Below are 19,162 nucleotides of genomic sequence, written 5' to 3'. Positions count from 1 at the left end.
CTAATAAACATGCCAGGGGCAAATATTACGAAATGAATGTAGCAAAAGCAGAAAAGACAACGTGATGGTTACAGGTAAACAAAACACAAGCATCAAGGCATCTTTGGGGGTGTGGAGTTGTGGGTTAGGGGGATAACGGTGAAAAAATATTCCACTTTGAGAATGTGCAAGATCTCATGCAGTTGCCTCTCTCTCACTCTCTATCCCTCCTCTCTGTTGGCGCTAAATCACACGTTAGTACAGCCAGTGGATGTGTTGACAGTTTTACAAACAGAAATGTAAAACGCCATACTCTAGGGGGTCTAAGAGATAAGGGGGGAGCTGAACAGGGCAGGAAACAGAACAAACATGGCCCAGCTACATAGAGAATGCCACGTTAAAACACCTTGCCTCGATTGTTTTAATTACATAGGGTACGTCACACCATCAGCTATAGCCAGAACTGGTGTCAGCATATGGAGAGGAAGCACTGCTGCTTGATACCACTGGGATTTCCTATGGCTCATTGCCTGCGCAGGGCGGATGTAAAGTGTAAGAAGTAAAAGAATAGGCTAAAAGCATAGTTAATATGGTAATCTCTGATCCATTTGACTCGTGCAGAGCACATTATCATTAAACTCTTTATGAAAACATATGATTCAGTCTTGTAAATATGAAAAAACATCTAGGAAAATACAATGCCTGCACACTCCAAACTACAAATTTATTCAAAAGTGACAAAGAACTGGTGTTTTTATAAAAACTTGTACCTGCACAACAACACAACTGTCTGCTGTGTTAGCATGTTTGCATTACCTGTAAAATCAAACTGTTCCCTGCTTTCTCAAGCTGACTTTGAATAAAACCTGTGATCAGCAGAATCTGATACAGTCCCACTGGATCATCTTGGACTGCTGAAAACAGAGCGCAGAGGTTTGGGGTCTAAGTGTCTGTAGGGACAGGTCGAGAGGCCTGAATGATTCAGCTGGCCAGGACCCTGCAACAGGCTGTGGAGTACAGATATACTGTGTCAGAGCTGTTGTCAGTCTCAAAATGTCAACCAGCAGGACCTGATATACAGTAGAGAGGCTTGTACAAGCATATATTTCATTTTTGATTTATATATTAATCTGAAGGATACATACCCAGGATATTGTGTTTTTCTCACCCATCAAGATGTAAAATTAAGGCTTCACTTAACTTGCAATTTATGTCCTTTCACCATCAAAATTCCCATTTACAGTGTTTTTAATTGGGGGTTATTGTTATCTTGTGGTGCTCTTATAGTTTGTTCCTTGGTTTATGGCTGTCCATGTAGCAAAAACTGTTATCACAGCTGGGCATTGGTTGCGTCTTATTTCATCGTCTCATCAAACGAAGCATCTGTGACCACTTTAATAAAAATTTTGAGTGTGGCTTAAATCAAATGTGATTTTCAAATGGTGGAGAGGCAAGTGTAATAGGCGAGATGATGTGAAAGTTTCTTTTCATAAAAGACAGGCAGACAATCCCAGTGACTCTATTAGGGACCCCAAATTTCTGGAGAATCTTGGATTTTGAGGATGGATTTTGAGTGTGTGTTTTTATGATGTGTGTATCTACATGCAGAGATTTTGCTTGTTGCTAAATGAAAGGCTTTTTATCAGATGGAGTGAGGTTGGCATGAAGACAACAATTGGCCCCAACTGGTCCTGGTGCTGGTAGGACACAGGCCTTGCCTCTCTGAAAGGCATCATTAGAAAGTGACAAAACTGCCAGGGGCAAAACTGGCCCCGCACAATGATCAATTCGGCAGACAGGATTGAATATAGGGGGAGGGTGGGCTTTAAAGAAGGGGGATTGGAGGGAGTTGGTATAGTACAAGGTCCCCTACTGCTTTAATTACTGATGTGTGCGTCTCCCTATTAACAGCACACCTATGGTCCACTGGCCACTCTGGGCCTGCACAAAGCTGGAGAGGAGAAAGAACATTCGGCAGAGAAGCAGGGAGAGAGAAACGCAGAGACACACAAACCGGGGTGCTCATTAGCGAATGGTAATCAGTGGTCGAGAGGTTGGGCACTCACCTCACAAAACGCCACATGTCAATTTGTCCCCTTCCATTCATGAACCCACTCTCATTTTACCCTGTTCCCTCATGTTCCCTTGTTAAAGAGAATGGGATGGAGTGCCATGGGGGAAACACTCAAAGGCAAATGTAAACACAGTCCTGGAGTAGGGACTCCTGCTTCGTGAACGGGGGGGGGGGCACACTCCTCATCTGTGGCCCCTCGGCTTCTTGTTATCAGTCTGTCTTCACACACTCATAAGACACTCGTCGCAACCATGTACAGCTCAGTTCTGTTAGATTTTCTTGCAGTTCTACATTTGTATTTATTTATTTAAATTATTTGCATGTAATAGATCCATCCATTATTTACCGCTGGACCTTCAAGGGTCACAGTAGGGCTGGACTATTTATATTATATGAAATGTGGCACATATGATATAATATAATGTTCAGGATATGGATAAATGGATACCACCATCATGCCTGTACAAAAAATATGAAGCTATGGTCAGAAGATGAGCAGCTCAGACGTAAAGCTTGAATGCAGGCCTGGCTCTGTGTAAATATTAAAAGGTCCACCTACCAACACCTCTAACGATCACTTACAATTCATATCTGTTTAATCTTTGCAAAAACCACAGTGTAAAAACAAGTTGTGGTTTTCCAAGACGTCACCGTTTAAAGAATTAGCCCAAGATATCAACCCACCAAAAATCACAAATTGTTAATTAATGTAGAGCTAGGGAAAAACCTGCTGACAGTTTTTAAATTAAGCTAAGCTAAATGCATATACAAGGTGAGGCTGTGCTTGCAGTAATTCTTTTAATGATGTGAATTCTTACATTTTACTAGAAAACTTCTCATGATGGTGGGATCATTTATCTTGAAAGAAATTGGGCTTTTGTTTTCTCAAAATAACATTTCTTGTGACTTTAACAGTAAAATGCATCCTGCCTGTGTCGCCTAGATGACAGATATTGAATTGATGCTGGTATTGAGGTATTCATCAAAATGATTGCCTTTTTATTTCTTTAAGTCACCATCACACAGCAAATACCTTTTTAGTATGGAATCACTTAGCTCAGGTGTAGCCTACACTTACACTAAAAACACTCTGTAGTCGACATTAAATAGTTATGTGGATGGTGTTTGATATATCGTTGCATATAAAGGCTATGTAAACATACAACATTTGATCTTTTTTAGTTATTTGAGTATCTCCCAGCTGATCTGCTGCAGACAGAGATGTAAAACCAGGCCAGGGTTTACCGTGGCGTCATGTATGGGCATGCCCTTCAACTGCGCAGGTGCTGTAACACCAACCCTGCATTGCTTAGCTCTCAAAATGCAACAAAACAACACCCAGCACGGTCTGCTGGGCAGCAAGAGAATATCTAATGCACCAAAGCCAATTTTATCTGAAGTGAAACTGGGGAGGGTAAGCTTACATTCTCACATTCAAAACTTAAATTAGATCTACTTTCAGTCGAGTAGAATAAATACGACCCTCCATCTTACTTTGAAATGAGACCTAGTCGTCCTCGTGGATTATTGGTGGCTCATCACGGGACTAGAGCATTAGTAGATATCTCCAGAGATCCTTCTGATTTCCATCTATCTACCCGACTACCACTCAATCTCTTTGTCCCCCTATTCATCTCTTACTCTCCTCCTCTATATTTGCCTGTCATGGAGGGGGTAGGGGGTACAATGAAGTAAGATAATCCATATTTCAATCAGAGGCATCATTTCAAATGCAGCCTTAACGTCTGTGCACACATTCTAAACAAGGCATTCATGTTCTTAAACAAAAAAGGGAAACAATGGTTTCCCTGGTGGTACATGCACAATACCACACTTATTCTTCACCTCATTGCTGATTGCAGTGTTCAAAACAGTCGAGATGTGTTGGATAAATAACTGCAAAAATGTGATCCTTCTAAAAAATGTGCTTTGAAAGAAGTCACATAAATAATAGCAGAGAGGCTTTGATGTGTTTAGCTATTCCACTTCCTTTGCACCTCCATTTTCTCATCATGGCAGCTTCAACAAGGTTTAATTGGTATGGAAATAGATGTGGTGAGACATGGCTGGAACTACTCAAACTCTGCAATTTAGACCCTTTATTACTGTATACTGTCCTTCAACCAATTATCGCCAATCTACTGCTCTGGAGCCCCCTACCAACCTCCTCCCTCATGATTTAACCAAGCTTCATGCAGCTGCAGAGTGGTGGTGGCTATGGGTCAATAAATACACCTTGTAATCCACTGTGGTGCAAATTGAGTTTCCACTGGTGTATAATAGTTTTAAGAGCTTAGGTGACATAATCTCCTCCCTCAGCTCCACCTAAACTGATATTTAGCAGCTACTGTACAATATAACACATGCTCAAATTAATTAAGTTTTTTTTTTGCTTTAATCATAACTCATCGTAAGTTCATTCATTTACTAAAGTTTGTACTGCCTTTCTAGAATTTGTACCGATAAAACTCTGTATTTAATTGGAAATTGCAGCATCTCATACAGTGATCCACCTCACTTGTCTGTGTTTCTGTGTGCTTTATTTGCACATAACCAGGAAATGTCACCTTGCAAAGAAAATTCACAGCTCAAGCTGTGTGTGTTTGCCACATAACGGAAAATGACTGGACCTCCAAAGAAGCAGATAAAAAGATGAGAAGTTACATCTGCATAAACAGATTACTCTTTCACCTGATAAACAAATACATTTTCAAGCATTTGAGGCATGTTTCTGCAGAAATATTTCTCTGTGAAAATAGAGTAACTTTACAGCTAGATATCGAATACACAACTGCATTAGTGCAACACTGTTACACTTCCTGCAAGAAACCATCCCTGGCAAACTCATTTGGCATGATGGTCCAATGGACCAGCTTGTTGTCTGGGCCGTTGTTAGCCCAAGAGGCTGGCCTGAGCCCTCAGGGCTTGGTCAGCGTTTAGGGTGTTTTGCAGGATAGGGTGGAGAGGGAGGGATGGGTAAGAAGAAAGGCTATAGAGATGGGTGCAGGCCAAGGCTGGGCAGGGCTTAATGCCAGGGTCTCAGTGGGACACCCTCCTTTCTGGGAGCCTGCTCAGCCCCCTCCTGGGGCCCCAGCAGGGTGCAGGGATACATGGTCAGTGCAAGACAGGTCCATCTGCCACAGTACCTCTGTCCTGCTCATGCCAGCACCCTCCTATCACCTGCTCCATCGGCACCTTATGGAAATGACCTACTGCTGCCTGACCTAGCTGACACGCATGGCTCACCTTCAGCATATGTCACTATGGCCTCAGTGTGTTCTGTGATAGGGTTTATGAGCAGTTAAGTCTTCTGTTCCTTTATTTTCTCTTCTAATTCATGATTAGACAACAGAAATTAAAAAGGTGAAGTGAGGGAAGAGCAAAATGCAGCCAATTCACATCAGCCTCAAACTTCATATGAATGCTGCCACTTGCTTTCTTTGCAGCACATGAGAAATTTCCTCTCACGATTGCAATGCTCCCTTCATTTGTGCTTACTGAGATATCATCAGCAAAGCAAGCAGTGAGTTTATGGCACATATCTAGGGTGAAGTGCGTCTCTGATGTGGTCAGGTGTCAGTGTGGCGGAAGCTTCCTTGTGCATTTGAGATTGCTGTACTGTAAAAGTGTTGCTCGTACAAATGGTCCAGAGTTGCCCTCTGACATACAGAACAGAGTTTTACATGTGACTGCTCTGCTATTTCACTGTGAACCCACTGAAATTTACAGCACAAAAACACCAACCTCACAAGCAAGTGAAAATGTGGAGTTGAATTCTAAAAATAAGATGTCCTGTATTTGAAAAGCTAACACCTTCTTCAAAAAAGCTCTGGTGTGAAAAAGAGCACAGTACTTTCAACGACTAAAAAAGTTCTGAGTTGTAGATTAGCAGCAGTGTTTCTGAAGATGGAAATATAGCCTTCATCTTTTTTTAAACAGAGCCTACAGACTGATTTCTCAAAAGAAACAAAAATGGTAAATTATTATCAAAATTATTATATATTATGTTTATTATAGCTGGAGGAGGAAATGTTGAGGTACCATCTATTAAAATCACTTTCATTTTGAATCTAGCATGTTTTACATTCATTTCAGCTAACATTTAAGTTTATTTCCCTTTTTTGGTGAACAGACTTGGTTCCGTGACTTAATGAGTGCTTCTGTCTTTCTATTTGGAAGTGTCAAACAAAGCTGGGTTCAAAAAGCAGAACTTTAACAACATTTAAAAGTATTTCTTACAGTATACTTCTTATGAGTCAATAAATAATCATCAAAGATTTTCTTCATTGATCCTCTGTATTACTTGATCTCTATTTTGGTGTAAGTGCCTCTAAAGCCAAAGATAAACACTAACTTTTATCTCTTTTTTCACAGTCATGCTCTAAGTCAGACAAAAATTGTCAGATCTTATTTTACAATACATAAACGTCATATATAATTCTCCTTCAGTGTGAAACTGAGTCTTCATAACCACAGAGCCCATTGAAAACACAAACAAACTGAGGTAGTTCTCTTGCTTCTACAAACAGAGCAGGCGGCACAGTCTTTTGTGCTGCGGTGGCTGCCACTGCGCTGAATGTGGTGAATAGGGAGCAGTCGTGCACTCTGCGTAGCCCCAGCTGTCTTTGACTGATAGGATGGAGGATGGGGAATGGCGAAGTCTAAGGAAGTTCAGGAGGCCTGTAGATTTACAACAGAACTGAACAGACTGTTGTGTTAGTCATCCTAAGTAACCAACCAACCAGCCAAGCAGTGGGCTGCGGCATAACACCCTGCTCCACAGCAGAGCAAGCTAATTAATGCAGCCAAATGAGATCAGCGGTAGAGGCCCAGGCCAGGGCCATATTGGTAAATAGCTTCCTTCAGTACAGGTCTGTGTGGCATAATTACCATCAGACCACTCCACAATACTGCCTTTATCTCTCACTGAAAGTGATTTCATGTCCCTCATTCCCCCATTAGCAGCATGTTTTTCAAATGTGATGAGGAAAGTCTGTCAGTGGTTATCATGTGTGTTTGTGGGAGAGTGTGTCAGTATATAATGAACAGCTTGGAAAATATGCTGAAGTGGACAGTTCAATTTGACGAATCTGAGGCTGCAGCCCACCAACAAAATAATGATAGACTAATATACCCTGAATGAGTAAAGCTGGAGTAGTGATAATACTAACCTTGGGTTGCTTTTTAGACTACACAGCAACATTTCAGCATGGTGCAGAAGTGACAGAAAAGTCATGCATTGCAAGGGCTGAAAGAGTAAACTGCAGATCATTATCACAGCAAAATTAGTCCCTGAACATCAAGTGTGATAACAATGGTCAAAAATATTTAGCTATAAGACACCTACAACATCCTGTGGTTTCTTTTTTTTCCCCTTTGTCTTCTCTTTCTTTCTTTTTTGTATTGAACAACATCATTTGGCCTGTAAATGACCCCAAGTGCTGCCTTACAAGCAAACCAAACGGAGCAAATAAGGATATGTTCAGATAAGGATATTAGAAAAATAAGGTTTTATTAAGTTAATGAACCCAAAAGTGAAACCACACAAGTTATGGTTATTTCTTTTTATTTAGGTCTTGATTCCACGTTATGCAAAAGACCAAGCATTACTCTGTCAGAGGTTTCTTATTTACAGGTTTCTTATTTAGTCTTCGATTAATAGGGAAGCGCGCTGTCAGTCACACTCTCAGTGAGGTGTCTGTAACACATGTTTTTTTTATCTTCCACAAGGAAAGCTCCTCATATGCAGCGGTTGGTGAAAGACATGAGAATATGTGAGTGCTGTGAAATTCAAAACTCAAACTTTTTTTTTCTTTTTTGTCAATATAAATTTTTAAAAAATAGTAAAGAAATTATAAAGCGCATGCAGTGAATCAAAAATGGTTGAATTGCACAGTGTGTTGTCTTGTCCCCCTTTTTTTTCATCCATATGCTGTGGCTGTTTACCATCGTAATCCCCCAATTCAAGTCCGCATGAATATAGGCACCAACAACCATTTGGTGTGTAATGTAGCAGAAGCATCTAGCTGGCCGCTACTATAGTGCCACCCTCACACTGTCAAAGGTGCCACGTTTCGCCCCAGGCACTACTACTCAATCACTGCCTGGTTCACAGGGACCAGCACACCAGCAGGGCCCACTAATGCTTTACTAACAGTCCACTCCCCTGTTCCTCTCCCCTCCTCGTCAGGGCAGGAAATGTTAGTTTCTCCCTCTACACCAGGCTCTCATGGATGGAGCTCACCCCCTAGGACTAAGAGAGAGAGGACAGGTCATATTTTTCTGGGTCCCCAAGCAGAAAGAGGTTTGTAGATGGAGGATCTCCAGGCTGAAACCTCATCTACTGCTAACAGAGAGTTTTTGTTTTGCATGTGTCCTTCCTTCCCACATAGAGCTGACAGAACTGTAGTACATTATATGCAATATGAACACTGAATATAATTGTAAGGTGAACAATTCAATTTAAATGGAGAACTGTGGGAGAAAGATGAGGAGAAATATGTACATGGAATAAATGGGAAAAAAGAAAACCCCATTACAGAGAGAAGATGTTGCAGACAAATAAAACAGTAGCGATCAGAGAGGAGTGGAGAAGCATGACAGAGTCATATAGATCAGATCCAGTATTCACAGGTCCAGCTAGATAGGTGAGAATCCAGGGTCAGGCTCCGACACGACTCCCTGACTCCTAATTTGGAGATTCTCATTTTCAGCTCCCGAACTGAGGGCAAGAAATCGTACCTGTGAGAAGCCTTCAGGCAGAACGGGGAGAGGTGTGGAAGAATCTGTTTCTGTCAGAAAAGAGGCTGCTTCACTACTTGTCTTTGTTCCATCTGTAGGGCTACACAATCACACTTCAGAGTTGGAACTATATATACTTTGAAAACTGTAGTACTGCACTTTTAAGTTTTGTGCATAGTCAACCCTATTGCCACATGCAATGCTGATACTGGATGAGTCATTAACAACTTTCTTTTTTTCAAAAAACATCTGCATAATACAGATGTGGCATGGCAATTTGAATATTATTAACATATCTGAGACCAAGCCAACAAAATATGGACCATTCTACCAAGTTTTGCATGTGTAATGTATCATGCTGTATTATGCTGAGGATATTACAGTACTTCTGCAACTTCCATGTCATTTATTCAAGTAGTGCAGCTTAAAGTGAAAACATAAAAATGTTTGGTCATGGGTAGGACAGCACAGTCATGTATCGTCAAACTGAGCTGCTACTGACTACACACACACACACACACACACACATACACACGTTTGGTAATGTTCACAATTCAGCATAACACAGATTTCTCTATCATAATCAGTTGCGTGTCATGACACACTAGGACACACATGCACCCTCACCCCTCACTTTCTGACAAACTCGCACATACACATGCACACAAACACACGCACACACACACACACACACACACACACACATACACTTGCACAGCCTGAGCCTCTGATGTCTCATGTCTTCAGCGATGAGGTCAACTTGAAGAAATGAGTGTGACCTTTATGTCACAGCCAAGACAGTATTTATCAAAAGTCCCTTTTCACTTCTGCCTTATATCTGAATATTACACAAATATACGCAGTCGCATGTATGCACCAACATCACGTGGCTTATTTTTGTTACCATGCCTGAGAGTGTTTTTGTTGGGTGTTGGTTTACAGTGGCATTTATTTTGTTCTTTGTAGCTGATCTGGAAGACACACAGTCAAACAGCTATTATCAGGATTTAGGTCAAATAGTAAACTACAGAGCTGTTTTATAAATCTTTTACTCCAAACCTAAGTCAAGTTTCAAGTCTTGTCAAACCAGGTCCTTCAGGGACATACAAAGTCACAAGTCACACTGAAGTGGTGCCAGCCTACAAATATCTAGGTGTACACCTGGACAAGTTGGTCACTTAACACAGACACACTCTATAAAACAGGCAGAGATGTTTTTATCTCCTAAGGCAGATGTGCAGAAATATTCTCCAAACACTGTGAATAAGTGTGCTCTGTTAGGCTGCAGTCTGCTGGAGAAGCAGCATAAAACTCAAGGCTGCAAGGCTGCTGGACAAACTGATGCAAAAAGCTGGCTCAGTGACTGGAATGAGGGTGTGGGGAGGAGATGCAGACAGAAAGAGGTAGAGGCCAACACTAGAGGAAAACACTGACCATCCCCTTCACAACATCCTGATGGAGCAGAGAGGCAGCTGCAGTGGACAACTCACCTCACTGTGCTGCAGGACTGTCCTTCCCTACTGTCATCAGGCTCTACAACCCCTTTTACCCCATGCTGTAATTTCACAAAATGTGAAGTCTGAATTCTGGTTAATTACAGTTTGTAGTCATTTAGCATTTATGCTGGATTTTCACAGTGCGCTTTCCTTCAGTGACCTCATTTATATTTGAATGAATTAACTGTTGTTCGGTCATTTTATTTATTCAAGGTAATTTAAATTTAGCTAATCTGTAAATCCAAGTCTAATTCATCACCATTATGAGCCCCAAACCTCACTTTCTTCTCTTTTTTTTATTTGCATCAGCTTAAATTGCAGTTTCGTTCTTAGTAGCACACATCTTAAAGCTGGGACTTACTGTCTCAGCAGGAGTGAGGGGAACTGGTTTGTCTTAGGCTTTGAGGAGACCTTCCTCCCTGTCAGCCCTGCACTCTGCAAGGCTGCAGCGTTCACTGAAGCAAAGAGACATCTTCCCCTTTCACAGAGAGCAAAATGCCTCTCTCCACAGAACCTCAAAGAGAAGACATGATGCAGATACACTACACACACACACACAGACTGCAGCCATATACTGTAATGAATTTCTGTAAAAATACAGGAAAAATTGTACAGTAATGTACTGTTTTTCATGAATACAGTTAAATACTGTAAAAGGTAATGATTTTGAGGAAGTAAGTAATAACAGCAAGCTGCTGTACCATCTTAAAATAGAAATACAGTATTTTTTCTTTTTCAAATCAGTCTGTTGCTTGAGTAAACTACACCCATAACTGGATGAAACAAAATCATGTTGCATCACGTCTGTCTGTCTGTCTGCATCTACTACCATCCTGTTCTCTGAGACCGTAGCTTAAGAATCGTTTGTGTTTTATTAAGACTGTTTTGCTGGAAATACCAGTTAGCTACAGTAAAAATAATAACTTGCAGCAGTATGTTTGCATATGTCAGGCACATAGTTGTTCCTAATGCATCTGTTTTGGGACATTAACTATCATCTTGGTCTGTATCATTGCTGGTGATGAAGTCACAATTGGGTGATGGATGATCAACATTGAAAGCCATGTCATCTGTGAAGGCACCCAGCAAAGCTTCATCACAGGGCTTGCTGCAGTTTTTGCTATCTACTATGTGTTCAACTTGCTATACCAAGAGGAAGCTGCAAGGACACGGGGGTTTGTTCAAAGCTAAATGCTTGTCCTTAAATATTTTGTTCCTCTTTAACTTCATAAATACCTAAGTTGTCCATTCCAGATAAGGCCATTATGACACAGGTTTGATTTGCTTTTGCTTAACATTGGTGACAAAGTAATCTAATCCTGAGAGGGGAACCAAGGCCATACAGGGGAAGGTGGTGTCCAAAAAGACAGGGAAGTTGGTCCACAAAAGGGCAGCAACTGTGAATCCCCATATGACCACCTTTATAAAAAAACCTCTTGGACTTTGAGTGGGGCTTTGTATAGTCCACAACTCACACTCACTCATGGCAATTGATGTTGCCATTTCAAGGTAACAAGTCTCAGCATTGTTTTCTGTTCAGTATACCTCTAAGACTCAGCTGTGCAATTCCAGCTTTATTTTCCCACTCATTTTCTATTGGTCTTAATGGATGGATGCTAAAGACAGGTACATTTTTAAGGCAAGTTGTTGTGAGATTGAGAATCTGCTTTTAATTAATTTAAGTAATTTTTCTTATGGATTGTATTTGTTTGTATTCTTATTGTATTATTTGTACATGAATTTCATTACTTGAAATTTCTTAGCTACAGAATATGTTTCATGCAGTGGTCTTAATAAATGTATTATATGGTCATCTCTTGCAATAGTTTGAGAAAATAGCAAATTCGGGGTTCATGGATTAAGGCATACTGAGCATGTGTTAAAAATTTTTTTTTTTTTAATGTAATCTCTTATGTTTGTTAGTGTTTAATGCTGCATTGACTTTAATAAAGGCCTATGTGGTGTAAGGGCATCTCTTGTCTGAGCCATTTCTATGTTAGAAGTCTTACAATATTATATTGTACACTACACAGTACTTTAATACATTTTACAGTAGTAAACTGTTTATGGAGATTACAGCAGCTACAGTCAAATAACAGTATGATGCAAAACAAACAACTGACAGTATTATACTGTAAAGTATATATTATATACAGCACAGTACTGTATATTTTTACAGTAATAAACTGTTGTTATAGATCACAGTATGTACACAGTAGAATAACACTTGAAAGCTGGCAACTCTAGCTGCCAGTAGTTTATTGTAATTTAACATGGAAATTTCTTACAGTGTACACTCTCTGGCCGTGCACCCTGAGTCCTGCTCCATGCTATACCCCCCCCACACACACACACACACACCTTCTCCTTCTCATGCTCTCTGAGGAGCGAAGCTGTATTGAGCTTGAAACCATGCTTGTATTGTCAAAGGACTTGCCAGCACTTACCTCCACTTGAACATTTAGTGCTGTCCTTGCTGGGCCTGTACAGAGAATAGCACTATAGGGTCACTGATGAATTGCTATTTCTGGACAAGGGATAAACACACTGCTTTGTTGGGATTATCTCTCTGATCTGAGGCAGCAGGGCTGAGATTTTTATCCTTTGTTTGGTAAGCTCAAGTGTTGTTCATGTGCTTGAATTTGGGATGTCACACTCCAAAATGCTGCAGATTCATTTAAAACCAACATTGCTGATCTATCTGTACATAGGATCCACTGTGTAAAGGGATGACCAATGACTTGGAGCTAGTACAGTCATTTAATGTCACTGAAAATGAAACTTTATTTAATGGAATGACCCAGATCCATTTTGAATGTTGCACTATAAACATCTGTTGCATCAGGATTATTGCTTTGTCTGCTGTCAGTAACTTCAAAATAAAAAATACTCAGCCATAATGTGGTTTTTATTTGTGCATGATTGTAATAATAATCTTTTGAATCACAGTTATCTATTTCATACAAATTAGAAATTACTATTCATGTTTAATTATGTAGAACTAATTGAAATAAAACATGAACCGCAATAAGTATAGAAAATGTATATAAAATAAACATCTAGATACATGAAAAAGAGATTTAAATTTGAAATTAAATTGTAACAATAAAAGAATTCATGGTTACAACATTTTTATTTTTAGTTCAACCAAAATCTAAAAATGAAATTCATATCTGTGCTGAGACTAGTAATCTGTGAGAGCTTGGGAGTGTGTGAGACGCCCTAAACAGCTGTCACTGTGCATGTGTGTGTGTTCTGCGTGTTTCTGTGCACATGTGGGTGTCTGTGCGTTTTAATAATAAGGTGTTGACTCTGCCCTCTAAGGCTCACCTGTAGGGATTCCCAGTGATGTGTGTATGGATGTGTGCTCATGCTTGTGTGTGTGCGTGTGTGTGTGTGTGTTTGTCCACATGTGTGTCACTTTGGAAAACACATATCTGTGCACCACAGCGCAACACCTGCCAGAGGCTGTGGCTGTTTATGACAGAGGCTGTGTGAGCTGGAGAGGACTTAGTGGAGCATCGCCATGTCCATGCGCGCACACATACCCACACACGCACACACACACACACACATGCACACACACGCACACACACATACTTACAGATACACAAAAACAAGGCATGCAAAATTTGCTGTGATTTTTATTGCAATAATTCATGTTGTACCATCACAAAATTCACACAAGCAAGCACTTCTAAATGGCCAGATATCACACCTAGGCTGTAAACACTATGGAAAAAACACCTCCATTTACACACACACACACACACACCAGTAAATGTAATAACCACAGGGCCGGTGTGATCTGTGTCTCTCTCCCTAGGTCTTGCTGGCTGTGCAGGTCCCCAGCAGCTCCTATATTACAGCAGTAGGCAGGGGAGCCTGGCAGAGTCACCAGCCTACAAAGTTCAATATAAACGAACAGTGGGATCTCTCAGGGACCTGGCAGGAAAAAGCTTAGCAAAGTTAAAGCCTCACCAGCCCTTCCCGAGTGTCCATGCCAGTGGAACAACACACATGTACGGTACATATGGGCATACAAGCCAGCACACACTCACACAGTTGTACACACTGACAGCCCACCTATTTGCAATGGGAGGAGTTATACTTTACCATATGTGATAATTTGTAAATTTATTCAGTTTAACTTGTAATTTGACAATTTGATAACCACAGAAGAAGATCAGCTGTCTGAAGCACATATGTAAAAGATAATTACATACATATATGATTTATTTAGTACTCACAAAGAGCGTAACCTACAGCAAGTTGCAGAGTACAACAAATCTGTAGTAATAAACTCTTATAATTAAAACAAAATAAAAACTGAAAATTTTGATATTTGATGAAAATCCCACAAAGTGACTGAACTTTCAACCTTAAGCTGCATTTTTTGCAATCTTCTTTTTTTTATATTTTACATGCCATCACATCGACACCATAGTCATGGAAAAGCAGGAAAAGCAAACCATGTTAATATAGCTAATAGTTCTCCATGATTAGCAAAGAATGTGGCAGAAAAAAGGGACAGCAGTTTGGTCGAAGAGATAAAGATGCAAAATAAATAATGAGTATTCCTTATTTTATTCATGAGTTAACATTTATATCATAGCAGTTTCCATACAATATATATTGCTTTTCTTTTCACAATAAAAATTAAAGCTGCATTTCACATAGTAACAACAAAACAATTTTTATTTTTTAGTGTTTATAAGAAGAAACCACTTCCTTTGGTGGTTTACTTTCCATAAAAGAACAGTGAAACAAAAATCACTCCCTGACTCTGTCTTTGCAGGGTTGCTCCCCTCTTCAGATGGCTGCAGACGCAATAATGACCCAACAGATGGGTTTATTAGAGGGCGGTTAAGGCAGCCAGCGGGTGGTTCGTTCATGGGGAACCAAGAGCCAGAGTGCCAGGAGCTCTGGATGAAAAGGAGACTGACAGGAAGTGAGTGACTTTGCCTTTCTTTTTAGGTGCAGATCCAATGGGCAGAATGTCGTCCTCGCCACAGTCTATTGGGCTGGTGTGTCATTGTCTATGTTTATGTGGATTTTTGTGCGCCCTTGCTTATGTAATGCATCTAAGCTTTGCATTTGTACATTTCAGTACATATGCCTCCCCTGAAGCATGTGCATGGCTTTTGACATGTAAATGAGATTGAGCTGGCTTTGTTAGGTACCTGCGTGTTAATGCTTGTTTAAGATGTCATCTGTCTCTTTTTGCCTCTCCATTCAGTGGGGCGGGCAGCATGCTTAGTGGCTCTAGCCCCAGGTGTCGAGGGAGGTTCTTCAAACCCTCGTTAGTGTCCCAGTGTGTGCGTGTGTTTGTGCTTGCATTTGTGTTTGTGCCCTGCTGGAGCATGCCTCTCTAGATCACAGGACAATATGGGCCACATCAGATTATAGAGAGACCTCATTATTCTTTTTGCACTTCTAGGTCTCTCCAACACTTGTTAGCTTTCATTGGTCAATGGGGCTCGGTATAGACAAAAAGAGGAACATTAACTCAGGCTTATGGATGTGATACTGCCATCAATGGGAAGAAAATTAGCAAATTAGCCTCTAATTACCAAATTAAAGGAAAGATTTCTTTGCATTGATTGCAGTTAATTATTAATGACATTTTAAAAGGGTGCATTTTTTTAAATTCAATATTCAAAGACATAATTTGGTGTCTGTTCTGATTTCCCTGTATATAAAAAAAGTCCTAAGAAAGTAACTAAAATAAAATAAAATGCAATGAAATTCAGCATTTGTTGTCTGAGACCAGGATCCTGGAAGAGCCTTCCTGTTCAAAGTTGTGATATCAAATATCTACTAAAAATTCTCAGTCATTGTTATTATTTTAATGTTGTGTTTTCTTCTGTGTGAGGCATTTTGTAACTAATTAATTATTACTGTATTTTAGGTTATTTCTCAGTTTATTAAAAAATAAAGTAAACATAATCACAGTCAAAGGTGTTTTGCGATTGTTCCTCCCACACTCAGGCAACTCACAGAGGAATCACCTCTGAGGATATTATGCTGCTTAGAGACCACTCATCTGAACAGTGTAAAGCATACAACTCCTGGAGGGAGAAATCAAATGCTTGTTAGGGCCCAGTGGAAGGCGCTTCACAGTCTCTCACCTCTGAAACCTCAGCCCAGGACCCCCACCCACAACCCCACCCGGGTGCTGGTGACCCCCTTTTCTCCTCCCTTCTTCTCCTTTTAAAGGTCATCCATCCTGGGCTCCACTGCACACCATCCCCTAAACTACAGAAAGAGACAGGAACAGAACACTGAGCTTTTTAGGCTCCTTTTCTCTCTGGGGGTGTATGTATCTCCTTTGTTGTCTCACTCACACGATGTATACGACACAGCCACTCCCCATCTATCATTTATGTAGGCTTCATAAAATCAAATGTTACTCAAGTGTATCATGGAAATGTGTTACCTACAGACATTCAAAGGCATCTGAATTTAAATTGTTTAGGTTGTGTTTTTTCCACACACAACTCTTATGTAATGCATTGTTTTGCTTCTCAGAAAAAAAAAATTCATTACAGTTGTGAGATAAAATTATTCTGTTTTTTAAAAAAAAAAACTTTAATACTTTGTACCTTATGTGAGGCTTTTCATTCTATGCTGCCATATACTTCAATGCATTTTAGAATGAAGTACTGGGTGTACCTGACACAGGTTTATGCTTCATAGATTGTTAACATACATATCCTGGTATGCAGTATGATGTTATCTCCACCAGCTAGCATTCTTCCTCAGTAATATCATAAGGTAATATAATGCTGTGAAAAGAGCCATGCTGCAGAATTAATTCTGCTCTATTTGATCTTACTCCAGTTGTTTATATTTAGATATTTTTACACTGTTAAAATAGGCAAATCAAAAAACACAGCTCACATGAAAAGAAAAACGTATGTAAGAACCTTGACCCTTGAAATTTTATTTTGGGAACTGCACACACCGCCCACATTCATGCATCTGAAACAGTGCACCTTTTAGGGGCCCCACACAATTCACCTGTCTGTAATTCTCCTAATCTGTCACAATGACCCAGGGTAATGCCATGTCACCAGAAGTATTTGGTTCTGCTTTCAACTCAGCCATGTTGACACTCTATGTCTCCTCAGAAACTCTCTGTGACCCTGGCTGCAGCCCTCTGGCCTGTCTCTGGTGACACCACAGCTCCTTCTGCCCTGTCTCAAGCAGCTACCATTGTCTCAGCCACAGCTTGGCCTCGAGCTGCAACCACACTACACAGCAGCCCTGACTCAGGTGGCATAAATATAGCCTGACCTGACAGTGAGTAGACACTACATGCAGTTGAGACATAAACAGACTTAAGCATCAAAAAACCAAGGCCTCCAGCCTACAGCATCGCTCACAAAAGCTTATAATATCCACCCTTTACAAAAGACGATGCCAGAATCTCTCACACCTCACTTTTACCTCTACTCTTTCTTTGCATGACATGGGTGTTTGCACTGTGCACCAATTGGCATGACAGTGTGACCCCCAACCTTTTTTCTGCTTGTCCCCACATCCCATCCCCTCCCATTTCTGTTCTCCTTCCTTTCCTTGTGCCCCCATCATCCATGTCAACCCCCCTCCTCTCCCTCCCCATCTCTCACCCACACCCCTGCTCTTCCCTCAATGACAATATCCTGGTAATGGTGGCCTTTGTTTTTCTTGGCCCGGGCGCCTGGATTTGTCAGGATGCATTTCCTGCCCACAGACTGAGGGGGCTGCTGCTGTGTGGCAATCTGGGCTCACTTCTCAGGCAGCTAAACCCTTTGACACTGTGCTTTTTAATTAAAATTACATTATGATTAATCAGGCAGAAGGAGGGGCCCTCCCCCTCACTTGCACTCCCTCCACCTCCTTCTCCTCCTCCATTTTCCTCTTTCCTCCTGCTCAGTTTCCAGGCAGGTTTGATTACAACCTGTGACGGACGTTCCTCACTGCCAAGCCGCTAAAGATGTGCTGGCAGATGCGGCGGCCTGGCCAGCTTGTCAAGCCCCGGGGTTGCAGGCAGCCTTGGAGAGTGGGACATAGAGACAGAGGAAGGGAGTGAGGGGAGAAAAAAACAGAAGGAGCAGCAATAAAAAGAATATGACATGTGTGCACATGAAAATATTAGCTATGTGATGAGAGGGAAACAGAGAAAAAAGAAGTCAGGAGTGACAACCAGAGACTTACAATCGTCCAGACACTCCAGAGACTGTGACAAGCCATCAGGCTGACTGACAGGCAGGCGGGCAGAGCTCCTGGTCGGCTGTATTGATCTGGAAAGCTATGTTCTGGCAAATACACTCACTCCCAGAACAGAGCTGGAGACAGGGAGACATGAAGCGGGAATTCATTTCTCCCTACAGCTGTACAAGGTGCTTGGATACAAGAGCCTATACTTAACTCCAGTGTCTAGGCTGGTACTGCAGATTTTTGTATCACAGGTGAATATTGTAGCTTGAAGCTGTTTATGTGTGTGTGTGTGTGCTCACATGTTTGTTTACTCAGGCTGAAATAGTCATGTTAGAAGTATGTACAAACATAACAATAAAAGGCAGAGCCAATGAAGTGCATGTCAATGAGGGACCACAACAGGCAGTTAGTGACACAAGGGCATCTGGGTACTTTCATGTTACCTTCAGCAATGCTACTGCACTTAATTCATTCTTCTTATTTTTAAGACACCTTTAGAAGCTAATAAAAAATATTTTAAATGTTTTTAATGGACCATCCGGAAATTTGAATGGAAATGTTTTCATTCTGTTCTTGCCATGTGTAAAAAGATATATTCAATATATATATAATTAAATATATGAAGATGTATAGTCGGTCTATAAATTAAGTGGAGCAGTATTACACT

The 19,162-nt window shown here is 40.8% G+C and overlaps 1 long non-coding RNA gene across 1 annotated transcript; it reads left to right on the top strand.

Moving 5' to 3' along the window:
* Nucleotides 1-12,688: 12,688 nt before the first annotated feature.
* On the top strand, nucleotides 12,689-17,819 carry LOC113126584 (uncharacterized). The gene is made up of 3 exons (XR_003295320.1): nucleotides 12,689-12,901; nucleotides 15,089-15,241; nucleotides 17,424-17,819. It is a non-coding gene; the product is annotated as an uncharacterized LOC113126584 (long non-coding RNA).
* The last annotated feature ends 1,343 nt before the right edge of the window (nucleotides 17,820-19,162 follow it).

This window comes from Mastacembelus armatus, chromosome 11, assembly GCF_900324485.2.
Source record: "Mastacembelus armatus chromosome 11, fMasArm1.2, whole genome shotgun sequence".
In the NCBI taxonomy this organism is placed as follows: domain Eukaryota; kingdom Metazoa; phylum Chordata; class Actinopteri; order Synbranchiformes; family Mastacembelidae; genus Mastacembelus; species Mastacembelus armatus.
Note: the sequence above shows the minus strand (reverse complement) of the source record. Positions and strands in the feature narration are given on the sequence as shown.